The sequence below is a fragment of the Panulirus ornatus genome, chromosome 24 (genome assembly GCF_036320965.1).
Source record: "Panulirus ornatus isolate Po-2019 chromosome 24, ASM3632096v1, whole genome shotgun sequence".
Taxonomy (NCBI): Eukaryota; Metazoa; Arthropoda; class Malacostraca; order Decapoda; family Palinuridae; genus Panulirus; species Panulirus ornatus.
Window position 1 is genome coordinate 2,490,463 of NC_092247.1, and position 17,559 is coordinate 2,508,021.

At 40.2% G+C, this 17,559-nt stretch overlaps 1 long non-coding RNA gene across 1 annotated transcript in view; it reads left to right on the top strand.

Annotated features, from left to right (window-relative positions):
• Nucleotides 1-16,966, top strand: part of LOC139756968 (uncharacterized) — a 50,511-nt gene extending 33,545 nt beyond the window's left edge. Inside the window, exon 3 of the long non-coding RNA XR_011714469.1 lies at nucleotides 16,579-16,966. This is a non-coding gene — a long non-coding RNA (uncharacterized lncRNA). The remainder of the gene's footprint in view (nucleotides 1-16,578) is intronic.
• The last annotated feature ends 593 nt before the right edge of the window (nucleotides 16,967-17,559 follow it).

Genomic DNA, 17,559 nt, shown 5'->3' on the forward strand with positions numbered 1-17,559 from the left:
TCAGTTTTGTTCTACTTGAAATTTCTGTGTTTGTAGCCACTGTTGCTTTGTTGAAGCAGTTGATGCTGTGTTGTGTCACTTGGTGCTGTGTTGGAGTGGATGGTGCTATGTTGTAGGACTTGGTACTCGTTGTGCTCAGACACCCACAGTGTGTATGCCCTGCTGGTGGACGGGGACACATAGCTGTTGTCACATGAACATTCCAGCTTTGTTTACGTAGTATGGTAATTCATTATTTCGTCAATCCTTGTACTTTGTCTTGTGTGGATTGAAAACCATTTCGCTATACCTTTTCGAACCGTTTTTTTTTTATAAAGAACTGAATATCGAGTCCTCTCTCCTGTTTTTCTATTGGGTGCTTAGGGGGTAAATTATAATGCATTTGGACAGAGGAAGGTATGGTACCAAAAAGGAAAATGTTATAGAGTATACAGGTGTATGGAGCAGGTTTCCCTGATGGGTGTGGGTTGCTTGCTGGATACCTATATTTGGCTTCTAATTCATATCCCAGGCAGACTAGGAGTGTGTATGGATTGCATTTTTTCTTTTTTTCTTTTTTTGCCTGCTGGTTTAGGAAAGGAAATCAAGAAAGTTAACGAAAACTTTACTTCGTGTGTACATCAACGGATGGCTGGTGCTTCTCCGTCGATCTTTGAAGTTTCTTTGGAACCAAAGGTGCGTCATGTTTGTACCGAGGTCTTGGATATCTCTTTAAGTTTGTGTCACAAATGTCGTTTCTCTAAAGCGTGAGCCATTTGGTTTGATCTTATTCTGGATGCTTGACTGTGTTCAGTTAGTGTGTTCTGAGAGTATTTGAGACTCCCGTAGTGTGTTCTGAGAGTGTTTGAGACTCCCGTAGTGTGTTCTGAGAGTGTTTGAGAATCCCGTTTGAGTTTGTAGCGTTGTTGATGGAGAAGACATCCAGCACCATGTCCCCGGCTGACTGAGGAAGGTCTGCAGTGTAAGAAAATAAAATGTTGGTGATGGGAAACTGCCTTGAGGGGCCCCTAAGCTTATAGTAGAGAATATTTAAGTTTACTAAAAAAAAAAAGACAAAAAGAAAGCAAAGAGAAACGTGTAAAAATAGAGTTGATCAGATAGACGAAATGCCCACTCACTACATCTCAGTAAGAAACTGGTTTTGATCATGCAACACTGGACAAACTAGCGTTTCCACCGTGTAAACATGTTGAAATAACCAGACGTCACTCTGAAAAATATCTTAATAGCCTCACGTTCAGATACCTCTGTGGTGTAATGTTGTCGTCGCACCTGACGCCAGAGCTTCACTTCTGGCTACACTGTCTGGTCTACTGCTTCGTCTGCTTGTGTGGAATACATACATCGCTGGATTTTACAACCATACAACAAAATGTAAAATTTCTGGTTTTCCTACTCCGGCAAGAGTCAATACAGAACCAACACTATACAGCGTGGGAAGGGGAGTGTGAATATAGCCAATACCACTACATGAATTTACATATAAATCAAAAATTTTACATTTTTAATTCAAAATTTATGCACTGATTACGCAAAGCCTCCCACCGAATTAGAAATGTGAATGGACACTCACACAAACATATACAACCTATACAGAGACATATAGATATATAAAGTAAACAATACCGCACAAATACACCAGCAAAGAATAATATGTACACACACATTCACACTCGTAGATACATACAACTTGTATGTTCTGAGCATATACATTATCCCTGGGGATAGGGAGAAAGAATACCTCGCACATACTCCCTGCGTGTCGAGGAAGGCGACTAAAAGGGGAGGGAGCAGGGGGCTGGAAATCTAGCCCCCTCCCATCCCATGTTTACCAAATGGCGTCCTAGCTTCGTCTCTTCGATGTATATCAACTGACTGTTATATTTCTCCCTTGTGTCTCCCCTAATGATGTGATTATCACAAGAAAGTGCACTTGGGAACTTATCGTGTTTTATTTTCCCGTGGACTCCTAGGTATATATATATATATATATATATATATATATATATATATATATATATATATATATATATATATATATATATATATTTAAGTGGGCATTAACTCGCCACATTTCTGGAAAACATTGCAAAAATTACTGGGGACAGAAATTCTGGGACAAGTTAAGTGAAACGTCCACTTACCTTACATCTTTTACGACCCGGGACATTTTAATGTCCTGCTCTTCCACTCACAGGTGCGTGAGAGTTAAAACCCTGCTCCAGTTCCACTTTAGTTATTTCTGATGTAGATACTGAAGGCTTGACCATATACGGCGGAGTCATCTAGTAACTTAGCAAGTAACTTAGTAGTTTACTATTCTTCCAGTTATTATTTGTATCACTTGTTTACTAACTACTTGAAAAAATACATCACAAAAATAATGGAAGTTTTTTTTAACAAGAAATATTGAAAACATGATACAGCTGCTTCTCATCCTTGGTTTTCAACTCTTTCAATCTTTCATTAAGGAGTACGTGAATATGAACGCCCAAATGAGGAGTATGTGAATATGAACGCCAAAATGGAATCTGTATTGTTGAATTTTCTTTGGCTCAGTATCGTGACGTCTTTGTTGCTTAGGAAGGATTTCCTGATTACTTTGGTTTCGTGATGATTTTTTGTGTGCATTCGAGGGAATCAAGGGAGTTGCAGCCTTGCTCTGTTTTTTTTCTCTTCAAAATGAATGTTACAGTCTATCCTATTACTTTTATTGAGTCTGTCAAGCTGATACGCAATATGGATTTCGTCTTTATCGATTCGTTCTTATATAGCAATATCTTAAGTCAATTTTTTTTTTTTTTGCGTCCTTATTCCTCCATATCAGGTGTTTAACCTTAATTTGATTAAGCTACCCCCTAAGAGCCTTACCAGCTTCCACGTCCAGGCTCAGGGAATATGGCCAAACACTGATTTGTACCTGTGAAAGGACCTCGAGCCCCAGTTTAGATTGACTTCCAGTAGAAGCCAGGAAAACTCCAGGTCAGTTTCAGTCGTACTGGGATCCGCACTCTTACCTCAGTCACCATTCCACCTTTTGTGTTTAACCTTCCACTGCAGGTGATAATACACTGGCGCCTTAAGACCCTTACGGAGCTCTGCATGTGAACATGATTCTTAGTTAACTGAAGCAAGTGTAGAGAAGACACCTCCCGAACCACTATGCCACTATGCCTTGTGGAGGCATTGAAAAATATCTTAACAAGGCTTTCACTCAGGGCTGCTGACCTTGGCATCTCCGTCTATCATTGTGGTGAGGTGCTGCAGTGTATCATGAGTCTGACACATCATATTTCCTCTCATTTTGAAAATCTAATGCAGTGAAATGGCACTCACTTGGAATTACCCAGGACGTGCAGTGAACGTGATGGTAAACATTAACCATCTTCCACTTCTCATGAAATTTTCTATAACTTGATCATCATCTCTATGAATAATAAAAGTAAGATGATGTAATGAAACACCAGGCATACCCCCGTGTCACAAGCACCAGCGTCTACTACAGAGAATTCTCCCTATATAAAACCAAATAGAATAACTATTTTCATTCCTGTTACCAGAAAATGAATAAAACCCAACTCACACCAGGGAAAAAAAAAAAAAAACACTCGTAGTAGCACTAGAATCCCGTACTCAACACCATGATTAAGGTCAAAAACACAATAACATAGGAGTCAGAAACCACAAACACAAACGCTGAGGAAAGTCAGAACTTACACAAAGTATACACTTGGACGAGACCTGGACATCCATGACCACGAAGACCCAACAGTGACCATACCTACCACACCCAACACTCATGAACACACACTAAGATGTTGAACACACACTAAGTCAAAACCTACAGCAAGAAACCTGATAACACTCGAGTCCATGAACTTTTAGAGAGAAAATGACTGCCATAGAATAAACAGCACCTGTGTCAACCATAAACTGTGCATATATATCTTGGTTATAGACTGCAAATATACCTAAGTTATATACTGCACATATAACAGGGTTATATACCGTACATAGACCCGGGTTACATGCTGTACCTATACCTGGGTTATGTATGTTACATCATAAAAGTGCCTGACGAACGAGTGGTTGATTTTCCGAGGCAGAGTGTTAAGGTGTGGAGTACAGGTGCTGGGGAGCGCTCTAGCCACGACAACGACCAAGGCACGGCCTCCTGAAGCCGTCTCTCATACATAAATTTGCACTAAATATCCAGCAAGTGGTCACGGGAGGGTATTGGCACTGAGACCGGAGGCTGTGAGCAGCGGCTATAGCCAGAGAGAGAGAGAGAGAGAGAGAGAGAGAGAGAGAGAGAGAGAGAGAGAGAGAGAGAGAGAAAGATTGCTTCTACAGAAACATTAGTTGTGTCTGAATATACGGAACAAAAAGCTTAAGTTGAGCATCTGTCTGTATTTGGGTGTCTATATGTGCTTAGAGCTTTTATATGATGTCTTGTATCATCATATATGCCTCGCTTACAGCTTTTATATGGTGTCTTGTATCATCATATATACCTCAATTCTCTTGGTTTGGGGTAGAGCTTGTTCTTCCAGCTTTATGCTTAGAGTTTCATGGACTCTACTCCTTCTCATTCCATCATCTTAACATCAAGGTGAACGACTGTAGCCTTAGTTGTCTTTTCCTGGCGCTACCTCGCGCGCGCGGGAGGAGGTTTAGGTATATAGATGATGTTCTTTGTGTTCGTCCAAAAAAAATGAAAATTTACAAATATTTCTCCCTTACTTAACAATTTAGTACCTTCCATCAAATTTACCGTAGAAAATGAAAATAATGGTATGTTACCATTTTTAGATTGCATGATCCATAGACAAGAAAACAAGTTTAAGTTTAGCATATACAGAAAACCTACCAATGTATGCTCATATATCCATTATTACTCATCTGAACATGACAGAGTTAAATGATCATCATTTCAGTCTATGTCCATCAGGGTATTACGTATTTGCAGTCCAGAGTATATTGATAATGCGTTTGAGAAGATATATTCTATTGGATCTAAGTTAGTTATCTTTCATTGATAAATCTCTTAAGTTAGCAAAGGAATAATTTTTTAGAGTTGAGCCCAAACCTCCCACTGACACCAAGAATCTTTTAGTTCTCCCTTTTAATAAAAATTCGACTTTACTTCCCACGTTGCTTAAATTCTTTGATGTAAATGTTGCCTTCAGTAACAATAATACTATAAAGAATAAACTAAATTGTTAAGTAAGAGGAGAAATGTTTGTTAACATGGGATATATCCATATTCCAGGTCAACGAGATCTATCTATGTAATACAATCACCATATCTCGCGTAAAGCAGGACACTGTAACCCACCATACCCAGGGTGTGTAGCAAGGTCTACTAGCAAGGCATCACAACGGAGACTAGATTTTCACCATGTCAGCTTCAAGACGCACCCACCCCCCCAACCTACACGAAGAGCACTTCCCAGGTTCCCTCGCCTCCTCACCAGGTGTCTAATCCCAGATGCGAGACAGTACACGCAAGGGGAAGCAAGCCTTCCAGCAATATTTGCAGGATATCAAACATGACCTTTAGTTTATGGTGCCTTGCTATACATGTGATATTCTGGGTTGCTATAGGTGATATAATGAGTCACTATATAGGCCTTGGTAGGCAAGGCATGTGGTGGGCTGTTATGACTAGATAGACCAGTGATATAGTGTGCTATGATGTCTTGCTAGAAATAGAGAATCATGCGTTATGGTGTCTCTCTCTCTTAGCGTTGTTGAAACTCAATGTAACCTTAGATATAGTGTTATAGAGTTTTTATTTCAGTAAACCCCAGGATTACAGGTAAGTTGTATTGCTGAACCAGAGCCGTGGTTTGATGCAATGTGATAACTCGACAGTATTGGAAGACGATTTCTTAACATTCCACGATAGACCCGGAATAGATTGAGTTTGTAATACATCCGGAATTATGTACATAATGAGGTGTTATTACGCCCGGTCACGGTGCACTGTAGTTCATCACTAAATCCGGGATCTGGTGCAATGTGATATGTTACGTTGTGAATCATCGTAAGACCCCGTGGTCTGGTGTATTGCCATGCATCCTTAAATCCAGAAGTTGGGGTGTTGTGATGTTTCGCTATACCTATGGTGGTGTGGTAAATTGGGGTGTATCGCAAGGTTAGAAACACGGTATTCTGTGATGCGTCACAGAACATTCAATATGGTGCGTTGAAGTATGTGATTATTATTGAAAGGAAGTGTGTTATAAGGGATCATTGGATCAAGGATAAGACCAATAGGATGGGATATGAGACTAGGATTATGGGGCGTCCTTAACACCCACGTATAGTGGGTATAGATAACTCGATACCTAGCGTAGTGCTTCGTCATGCCTTCGTGATACGGGGTTTGAGGTCCTTCGCTGGGGTCAGGTTATAGCATGGCTGGTTGTGGTACCAGACCCTGGGTTCCGTGTACTATGACGGTTCGTAACATCTAGGTTAAGGTAAGGGTTATGGTGTATTGTCCGACCTAATGTGTGTGGTTACTTAATGATATGCTTCAGTCTCGGGCTGTGATGGGGGGGTCACGGCAAATAACTAGTCTCAGTTTATGATGGGTTTATCATCGTTCCTTAACCTAAGTTATAGTGAGTCGCTAAGTTAGGGTTGGCTTGGCTCACTGGTACTTGCCAGACGCGGGATTTTAGTTAGAGTGAATCTTGAAGTTGGCTTGAGCGGGAAACAATTGCAGTTTCTAATGTGCATAAAGATCACATATCTATAATCTTATATGTTGAACTTTTTTATAGTTATTAATTTTAGTTAAATTTCATATTGGCCTGATTCCTAACTACTCGTTTTCTCTCTTTGTTAATGGCTACTAACCACATATTGGCTCAGAAAAATCATGTCGAACTTACCTGGTCAGATGGTAACAGCAAACACCAACATGCAACTTTCTTTTCACATACAGAAGCTTACTTTACCACAAATTTATTATAGTCTTTAAGATAAGGCACACCAAGAACCCTTTTGCTATATCCTCCATCCCTGTCTTTATCTGCAAAGGATGCTTTCGTCTCCATTGCTTACGCAGTTGCTGCTCTGGAGTGAACCCTCTCCTACTGTATGTGTGCGCGTGTGTGTGTCTGTGTTTTGATGCCACAAATGCCCCTCTTTCAAGTCTTGCTATTCCTGGTGTACGGCGCACGCTCTCCCATGCAACAGTAATGAGGTCCAGCACGCCTGCTCTCACAAATTTCATCGCGTTATTATTAGAACATTTGCTGCAGTGCATGTGTTGCCACATATCGACCCCCGGACAAGTGGAGCATCTTGCGGAGAATAGCTGATCCAAGCCTGCGTCTCACGCCACGAATTATACGACAGTTACCCAAGTGTTTACACTTCTACCGGGCATCATCGTCGTCAGCTCTCTCTCTCTCTCTCTCTCTCTCTCTCTCTCTCTCTCTCTCTCTCTCTCTCTCTCTCTCTCTCTCTCTCTCTCTCTCTCCATCACTGTAACTCCCGCACTGGACATCGTCGAAACTCTGACCAAACTTGGGAATAGCGTCCATTAGCATCACAACACATAACGACGTAGTTAATGGTAACTACTCTATTGACAAATGGTGCAAGAGAGGATGAGGGTAGGAGGAGGAAGGAAAGGCAAAAGAGGAGGAAGAGGAGAAGAATTAGAAGACAGAGGAATACGAGGGAAGAATGATGATATATAGAGAGAATATTCTAAAGAAAGATAGGCAACAGAGGAGGAAGAGAAGAATAAAGGAAGGTTAAGGAGGTATAAAGGCGGATTAGATAGAGAAAGACTTGATCAAGACGAAGAGTGAGAGAAGAGAAAGATCAGTAGGAACTTCAGGGAGAATGTATGACAGAAAACAAAATCCCAATATGAATCAAGGAAAGTAAGATTCATTAATTAATGAGAAGGTTTGCAGCAATCTCGGGGGTCTCCATCTGTCTTTCCATGTGCACTCCCTCCCCAGGAGTGGGGATCTATAGACACAAGATCATAACTGGAGTTACAGAGGAGTTATGTTACCTGAGGATTACCAAATGACGACATAGTCCAATACCTGGAATGCCATTGTTGACCCACAAGGTTTAAGTATACTGCAATGTTAGACATGTTTGATGATCTTTGAGAAAAGAGGATAATGTTTATGGTCGTCTGTGCAGTGAAGCTGTTCAGTTTTGTTGTGATTTTTGATGCATGAACAGGAACTCATCCACATTTCACTCTATGACCCTCCTTCCCTTCCTCGCTTTCTCTCCCTGTCTCTTAATCATGTATGTTTAGACTCGATGATATGATTTCCCAAGGCCATCATAAACATAGCAATAAAAGATCTGTAATGTAGGACGTCAACACCAATATGTTAAGAAAACAAAAGCAAAATGAATCGTACGCTGTCATCGTAAAACCAAGCATTAAATTCGGATCCATTTCTCATAGAGGCAACCTGTAGGTTTAAATAGTGTGTAAGAGTGTGCAAGTGTTTCATCTTGTTCTCAGGACTGGTCTGGAAGGTCTTGCGTCACAAGGAACGTGTCAAGATGTGCAAAATAACCAATACAAGTGAGGTCTCCGGCTCAGTCGAACTTAGTAGTATACAGTATTCCAAGCAAGTCATGCAGCAGCAGAGGTCATAATACACAACTATGTCATAACTACGTCTAACCACGCAGAAGACATCGTTGTCTGTAACTGTATGTAATAACCGGAGCAGGCCAGGGAGCGTATAATTGGTGTCTTCACCAATTACACGACTCTAATGTAACTGTCATCTGCAAGATAACAATGCTTGTGGCAACAAGCTGCAACGCAGGCATTAACTACGGCATGGCACTGCACACCTGAGCAACCTCCACTCCCTCACGTCAAGCTAAAACTAAATGTAATGATCCACTTTAGCGTCAATGTAAAGAAGCTGATAGATTCTCACCTAATATCAGGCATCATGATGGGCTGATCCTCTTGAAAGCTAACCATACAGGCAGATTGTCCCACCCAACAAGAACAATGGAAGAACAAACTCCATAGAAGAATTTGTTTATAATCACACTTGATTATGCTGACGGTTGTACGGTGAAACTACGATGGTTGGAATATTGTGGTACACTCCTGGCTCCACCTACACCATGTAGGTGATAAATATTACTGGATGTATGAATATACTGCAAATAGATGATGAATATTCAAATACCTGGAGGATTTATCATACCTTATGTTCAGGTATGTTCTGTGTGTGTTTTCAAGATTCTGCGTCCATCCTAGACATGTTTTCGGTAATACACAAGACTGGCTTGTTAGGTTATCTATAACAGCTCAAAAAGTTGAGGTAAATACTGAGAATATTGTGTTCTATTACTCACTTGAGTCACGATAACTTAGTGTGGAAGGCACAGCTTATGACACATGATAGGATGATGATTCTGTGTACATATCCTTTATATCTCTGTTGTGATTTAGTGAGAAAACTGGATGCTCACAGCGTATATGTTCATATCGTATGTACAAACGACATTACTTATGGCAAACCGTGTTTTTCCTTCCTCTCCTCCCAGTACTGTCAGGTCACAAGCGCCTCCTGCCTCTTTGAGTCTCACACACACACACACACACACACACACACAGCTGCCTTGAGACAACGCCAAAGTTTCTCGAAAATCAGACACGAAAATAGTTTTTTTTTTGCATTATACGATGTATCCTTGTAATCATTATGTGAACTGCCTCGTGGTCTTTACTAACTACTTCATATCTAGCTCCAGTAATTCTCAAAAGACTGGAATTTATTTGTTTGTGAATCAGAATCACTGGGTGGATTAGTCTATTTTATTCTTTTGATCACATTTAGTTTTACGTCTAGAATTATAGGCCTATGAAATATTCTTGGTATCATCCCCTCCTCACCTGAGTTCAGCTTTTTACAACATAGTTTTTTTGTCTATTTACCTCGAGACCTGTTTTTTCTTTATACTGTAGTAGAGATTATCTCTGAGGTACACGTCCATTCCTCCTCCTCTCCTGTTTGATCAATTATGCACTTTGAAGCTTGATATTCCCCTAAGAGCAATGGCATTTATCTCATCTGTACTAACTACTGCCTCTGCTTCAACCGCTTCGTTTCTAACGCTTTCATTTACAGACACACAGTGTCTTTTCCCTAAGCAAAATAGCTTTCCATGATCAACCTTCTCGTATCCAAGTAGATGTTCACACATTTCTTGCAGTAGTGGAACCCTTACCTCATCTGTACTAACTACTGCCTCTGCTTCAACCGCTTCGTTTCTAACGCTTTCATTTACAGACACACAGTGTCTTTTCCCTAAGCAGAATAGCTTTCCATGATCAACCTTCTCCTATCCAAGTAGATGTTCACACATTTCTTGCAGTAGTGGAACCCTCACCTGCTCTCAACACTGATGTTCAGTTATTGCCACAACTTAACCACCAGCCAATGTTCCAAGGTACACTTGATTATCATCGCGTGAAGACGCACAGCTTCTGGGGAAGCTCCAGTGAGGACCATCCACCTTGATAAACGGTTCAACAGAGTCCAGCTGCTGTGGGAGGAACCTAATTTATGGGCGAAAATAAATTTTCACGGAAGATGTGTGGTGTAGACAACGCAGCCGGGGGGGAAGTCTTGTGGTTAGAAGATGCACAACAAGTTTTTAAACAACTGCAACGTTGTGGAATCATTAGTTTACAGATTTAGTAACGAGGAAGAGTAAACAATTATGATGAAGAGGGAAAATTCACCAGAGGGAATGTCTTCGACATAAGGACAGTAAACCAATGTGCACTTAGACATAAGGGTAATAAACCAATATATATATGAATACAAGGGTAGTAAACCAATATGCATTCAAATGAATACCTAAACACACACACACACACACACACACACACACACACACACACACACACACACACACACAAACCAATGTGCACTTAGACATAAGGGTAATAAACCAATATATATATGAATACAAGGGTAGTAAACCAATATGCATTCAAATGAATACCTATACACACACACACACACACACACACACACACACACACACACACACACACACACACACACAAACCAATGTGCACTTAGACATAAGGGTAATAAACCAATATATATATGAATACAAGGGTAGTAAACCAATATGCATTCAAATGAATACCTACACACACACACACACACACACACAAACCAATGTGCACTTAGACATAAGGGTAATAAACCAATACATATATGAATACAAGGGTAGTAAACCAATATGCATTCAAATGAATACCTACACACACACACACACACACACACACACACACACACACACACACATGTATCGATAAACAAGAAGTCCTTATCATGTCCCAGACCTCCATTCCCGCAGCGCAGAGCCAGTACGTACATAAAGCCTCGGTATTATCATGTTATCGAGTTTCCACACTAGTGCTAGCAGATAGGAAGTGCTACAGTTAGCGAATAACACGAGGGAAATTCTTGAACAGGGTGCTTGTATGTAGCGTACATAAACAGAGACGGGCGTCCCCAGACACAAGTGTGTGTGTGTGTGTATGTGTGTGTGTGTGTGTGTGTGTGTGTGTGTGTGTGACGATATACTGACTAGCATCACCGCTGTGTTTGTGGCTACAATGATACTGTACATGGACGAAAATAGGAGGGGGTCAGGTCAGAGAAATTTATTTTCCCTTATGAAACATATAGTAATTCATGTGGAAATACATCTTCAAATATCAATAGTGGAATTTTGTGTGTGCTACTGGAGAAATGGTACACACGCTTACCCTATATACATCAGGCAAACTTATATAATCTGAGAAAGAACAGGTATCAAAATCTCTGGCTCAGTTTGTTTCATAGAATTGCCAGGACTTATGTGTTGCCGTGGCTAAAGCAATAATGATAGCTTCTGCGAATCTTTTTATGTTAACATTACGGTATTCTCCTTCTTCTCTCCTTTACTATTGTGTGACTTTAAGTAGTAGAATACATTTATTTTTTCCCTTGGAGATGCAGACGACGTAACCGGTGCATCACAACCCTTCTCTGCTGTGACAGGAATAATACAAATGATAATATTCTTTTTCTAAATTACCCTTTATTCATAAAACAAGCATCAGCATGATATATCCTCCTACCTGCCAGTGTACACATTCTATACTATAGGATTATTAGTTCACCACTGACGACACATCCTTCCATCAGGAAGAAACCTTTGCCTCTGAAAAAAAAAAAAAAAAGGATGTTTTCAAGTAACAGGAGCGAAGTAAAGGAAACGTTGATAAGCGTATTAGCTGTAAGAAAATGACCAAAGTATCTGAGGCTGCAGAAGGTCCTGAAATGAATATGAATGTGAAATGCATTGATGTAATATGAAATGTGGGCGTGAAATGCATTGATGTATTATGAAATGTGGACGTGAAATGCATTGTTGTATTATGAAATGTGGGCGTGAAATGCATTGATGCATTATGAAATGTGAACGTGAAATGCATTGATGCATTATGAAATGTGGACGTGAAATGCATTGATGTATTATGAAAAGTGGACGTGAAATGCATTAATATATTATGAAATATGAACGTGAAATGCATTAATGTATTATGAAATATGAACTTGAAATACATTAATGTATAATGAAATATGAACGTGAAATACATTAATGTATAATGAAATATGAACGTGAAATGCATTAATGTATCATGAAATATGAACGTGAAATGCATTAATGTATCATGAAATATGAACGTGAAATGCATTAATGTATCATGAAATATGAACGTGAAATGCATTAATGTATTATGAAATGTGAACGTGAAATGCACTAATATATTATGAAATATGAATGAGACTGTATTGCCCCTGTCTTGCTTGAGATGTGGCATGCGATCTATATTCATATCCATCAAGAGAGATTATTTTATTTAGGAAAAAAAGGACCAAAAGGTGAAATTCATCTTTTTTATTATGATTATCAGTAATTACCTTCTGTCGAGGCTGGAGGAAAGCCATGATAATAACTTCTGATTTGTATTGTTTTTCTGTGAAACGATGAACTGCTTGTTGTGTACAGAGAAAAGGAGACGCCTGCTTCCCACATTATATGAAGTAAACCTGTACACATTACGATGTTCTCTGCTTCCCTCCCGTTACATCTATCAGTCAAAAAGACGATGGCCAACTTAAGTTTATCTCCAGGGAAACACAAACAACACTGTATATCACTTGACCCTTCCATTACCTTCCTCTACGCTAATGAGAAAAGAGAATTGCAGCTAACAGCAGCAGGTTTTGCTATCAACATCTTAAATATTCATATAACATCTTCAGTATGATCTAATCTACTCCCCGCCTAGCGTTCCCTCCCTACACATGATTACAACCGTTGTTCGCAATTGTAAGAAGATTCTTACGCGATGAATAACTTACATCCATTGGACTAACATTTCAAGTAATAGGAGGCTGTGATAAGAAAGGGGAAAAGGTGATAAATGTATCTCTACAGAGATGACCTCAATATCTGTAGTGAATTCAAAAGAACAAGAAAAAAAAAGAGAATTGATAACATCTGGATGGAATGTACAAGTTCATCTCTGACTACAGTTTTATGGTATTTGATATCATGATGTACCCAGATCCACAAACACTTGACCATCATTCACTAAAAGATCGCTCCACCGGAACTGCAAGGCTCTGAGTCAGACCTTTCCTAAAGAAAAATCATTTTTACGACTCATCTCACACAATTTCTGTTGATGATTTTACCAAATGGTGATCATGTCCATTGTGGTGGAGGAACACACACCCCCTGTGAGCAGTGCTTCGTACTGCAGATATTAGAGGAACTGGTGATGAAAAATATATTTTCGGCATATGTCCAGCAACCCTAACATCTGAGATGTTGTGATGTTTATTAAGTGGGTCTTGAAGATGGAGGAGTAAAGGTGTCGTTATTTCAAACATGGATATGTTTATGCAGGATTGAATGACAGAGTTTTGGAACCTAACTGTGGGAATTCAATGAGTTGAGAAAGATATAGACGTAAAAAAGTGTGTTTTCGCACCGCTGAGATACTGCACAGGTAAGAGTTAAGAGAAGTAATTTGCTTTAGTGCATGAAATGAATGAAAATTGAAATCAGGATTGTATGGGTGTAAGCTGAAGTATGCAGAGTGGAATTATCGGGGTAAGAGTAAAGTTACTGACTGACACTAGGTATTCATACGTGGGACCACCCCATACCTGAAACAGCAGAAGTAAATCCTCAACAGGGTTCCACAATACTATCATTTACAACCTAACTATGATACGAGTATCAGGAATGTTTAAAGTGTTTATGTGAATATGTGAAGCTAAGGTTCCAAATTCACGGGGAAGTACAAAGATTCGTAGATTCCTGCAAATCCTTTGATGCTAAGTCTGAACAGTAGGACTTCGGTGTTGTGGTCAGGATCTCGAAGTTCCCTGAAGCTTCAACTCCAAAGGCAAAAAAATGCTATAAAACACCACATTCAGGCGTCAGACTTCCTGCTCTTTGTTTCGCCTGTCTGGCACACACTGATTCTGACCAAAGTTGGCTGACACCAATTTACGTACCACTGTTTGATTTTGTCCTCAGCCAACAGGAATAAACAAGTCACAAAGTCTTAAGTCTTGATATTTTCATGCGTTGTTTCTGGTGTCTGTACTACGCAGAGGATATCAAAGAACTGTTGTGTTAAAAGATAAATGTTATATTCTTCTATTTAGTCGTTCGAGACGTTGTATGTCTGCTGCCTCAGGATTCTGAGCAGTCGAGAGTCACTAAAGTTTTCTTTATGAAACTGCAATGTGTATGTAACCTTCCTACCAGGACACAGAAGAACCAAGCCCCAACGTGAGCACCGACGCTAATGGTTCATGCAATGTTCCGGGGCTATACATTATGGCTGATGGGCGCCACCTTTCAGTAACGCCAACTTGCCAAAAAAGTAGCTTAGTGATGGGACTGAAGGTCTTTGCTAGGACTCTCAAAAAGTCTTTGGCCTTTTTAACCTCTACTCTTCGGTATGTCACTGAAGCAGCTTTTGGTCCAGTTTGGGTTATGATAGTGAGTACTTCCATTCAAACTCTCACAGACTTCTGTTATAGCCTTAAAAAATAGATTCTACATCAAACTTCGTAAATTTATACAGTAACACCCACTACCAAAGCCAATACCCCAGTCACTACCCCCAGCCACTTTCCCTGAATACTGTCCTTCGTCATCCCTCACCTTTAACACGACTCAGCATCTCTTGCCAGTGCACTTTGCCACCATCCCTAGACACTATCTCCGCCCAGTATCCCTGGCCTTGTCGTGTGGTAGGTGAGGCAGCTGGAGAGATTGGCAGGAGTCGCGTGAGAAAGTGATTAATGTTGGTGGAAAAGGTTATAAAGCATATTGGATGTGGTTCTCTAATATGTAAATGGACGCCGATAGTCCAGACTGAGCATTTGATTGGCTGAAAAGTAATTCTATGAACCCCTTCGTCTCTGTATTTACCTCCCGCTCCTTGCCTCCCAGACACTGGATATAAGAAACATCTATTATTTGATTATCATGTTTCTCATAGTCACTGCGTCATAACCGCTGTCCTATGGCCTTTGACCTCCAACCTCTGATCCCTCCTCTAGATTCTTTAGCACGTCATTGTTGGCACAAGAGACTTATCCCCTGTCACAACTTGCCCACAAGATTCTGATCTTCAGCGCATACCTTTACCTTGTCACTAAGTTCTCCATCTACTGATCCTGTTCTTCTGTATATGACCATTAATCCGTGAGCTACATACTGTGATGTCCTCGAGACCCTTGCACTCTGCACTGCCTGACCGTATCATTAGCTGAAGAGGACCTCCTAGAGTCCTTCGTGTCCTGGAGAATCTCTTCATCATTCAGCCAATTTTATAGCCAAGTCCGTCCAAATATTTTCTCTGTCACATGGGAAGATTGCGATCTTTTCTTTGTTAATACTTTTGGTTCTGTTAGGTGCACAAGAATACGTAATGTTTGTAGGAATGTAGGTGTATAATCTCCTATCCTTCCTTCGTTCTATCACTTCTGTCTAAGACTTTTCGGGCAAACGACGTATCGGGTCGAGAAAAACAGTTCTTAGAGTCTCATTCAACCTTATTCTTCTGCTGAATTACATTTTAAGATCTGCGGTTCGAAAGTCGAAGCATTCTTTATCATGATGACGTTTGATTACGTCTCTCTTCCTGTGACTGACGGGGCTTTCTGCTCAGTAGTCAAAACCATCAACAACTTCCGGGGATATGCCGTTATTTTTTTCCGTGTCGACAATAGTATAAAAGTTTCTCCTGCTGATAATGCGTCTCTTTTTTTTTGGCTTTTTTTTTCCCTCTTGGTTCCACTTTCAACGATTCCTGTATTCTTTACCTTCAGATTTTTCACTCACTGAATTCATGATTTCTCTTATCTTTTCATCGTCTAGAAATTCTTTCCTCTCATTGAATGTTAGCAAGACGTCCAGACCAGACATGATCCCTCCTTTTCACCTTAGGCGGACCAGGGTACGTCGTCCCGGTGTTTGCCACTCAGGTACGACGACGGAGCTTGTGTTTCATTTCAACTGGACGATGAATAAAGCCAAGACTAGAAACTTTTACATCAGTAATGTTGCTTTCCAGTACAGTAACAGCATCAGTAAAACCTTAATAACAGAAGGCCAAATCATGCAACGAGTGGGAGTTTTTACCCTGTTAAATGCAATCACATGGACAATCACATGTTTACCAAATGGCGTCCTAGCTTCGTCTCTTCGATGTATATCAACTGACTGTTATATTTCTCTCTTGTGTCTCCCCTGATGATGTGATTATTACACGAAAGTGCACTTGGGAACTTTTCGTGTTTCATTTTCCCCGTGGACTCATAGGAATATATATATATATATATATATATATATATATATATATATATATATATATATATATATATATATATATATATATATATATATATATATATATATGTATGTATGTATAGGCCAGACCGGAAAAACTGAAACGGAGAGGTGTTATTGGCACCGTCATACAATACGCAGGGATGACCAAAAAAGAATGCGATCGCTAAACATTCTTAGGTGGATCCTATCATCAGGACAACACTGTTAGTGGAGATCTTGTCATCAGGACAACACTGTTAGTGGAGATCTTGTCATCAGGACAACACTGTTAGTGGAGATCTTGTCATCAGGACAACACTGTTAGTGGAGATCTTGTCATCAGGACAACACTGTTAGTGGGGATCTTGCCACCAGGAAAGCACTGTTAGTGGAGATCTTGTCACCAGGAAAGCACTGTTAGTGGAGATCTTGTCATCAGGACAACACTGTTAGTGGAGATCTTGTCATCAGGACAACACTGTTAGTGGAGATCTTGTCATCAGGACAACACTGTTAGTGGAGATCTTGCCACCAGGACAACACTGTTAGTGGAGATCTTGCCATCAGGACAACACTGTTAGTGGAGATCTTGTCATC